Source organism: Nematolebias whitei, chromosome 18 (assembly GCF_014905685.2).
Source record: "Nematolebias whitei isolate Nwh7 chromosome 18, NemWhi1, whole genome shotgun sequence".
NCBI classification, from domain to species: Eukaryota; Metazoa; Chordata; class Actinopteri; order Cyprinodontiformes; family Rivulidae; genus Nematolebias; species Nematolebias whitei.
This window is the reverse complement of record NC_056515.1, coordinates 14,168,684-14,168,964: the sequence shown is the minus strand read 5'-3', so window position 1 is coordinate 14,168,964 and position 281 is coordinate 14,168,684. Positions and strand designations below refer to the sequence as shown.

The window sequence follows — 281 nt, the reverse complement described above, 5'->3', positions numbered from 1 at the left end:
ATCTGTATGAATATGTGCAGTGTAACTATCTGTATGAATATGTGCAGTGTAAATACCTGTATGAATATGTGCAGTGTAACTACCTGTATGAATATGTGCAGTGTAACTACCTGTATGAATATGTGCAGTGTAAATACCTGTGTGAATATGTGCAGTGTAACTATCTGTATGAATATGTGTAGCATAACTACCTGTATGAATATGTGCAGCGTAACTATGTATGAATATGTGAAGGTAACTATCTGTATGAATATGTGCAGTATAACTATCTGTATGAATAT

The 281-nt window shown here is 33.5% G+C and overlaps 1 protein-coding gene across 1 annotated transcript in view; it reads right to left on the bottom strand.

Moving 5' to 3' along the window:
* The window catches only part of ddx56 (DEAD (Asp-Glu-Ala-Asp) box helicase 56), a 62,214-nt gene that overhangs the window by 50,957 nt on the left and 10,976 nt on the right, over positions 1-281 (bottom strand). The gene's annotated exons all lie outside the window — the stretch shown is intronic.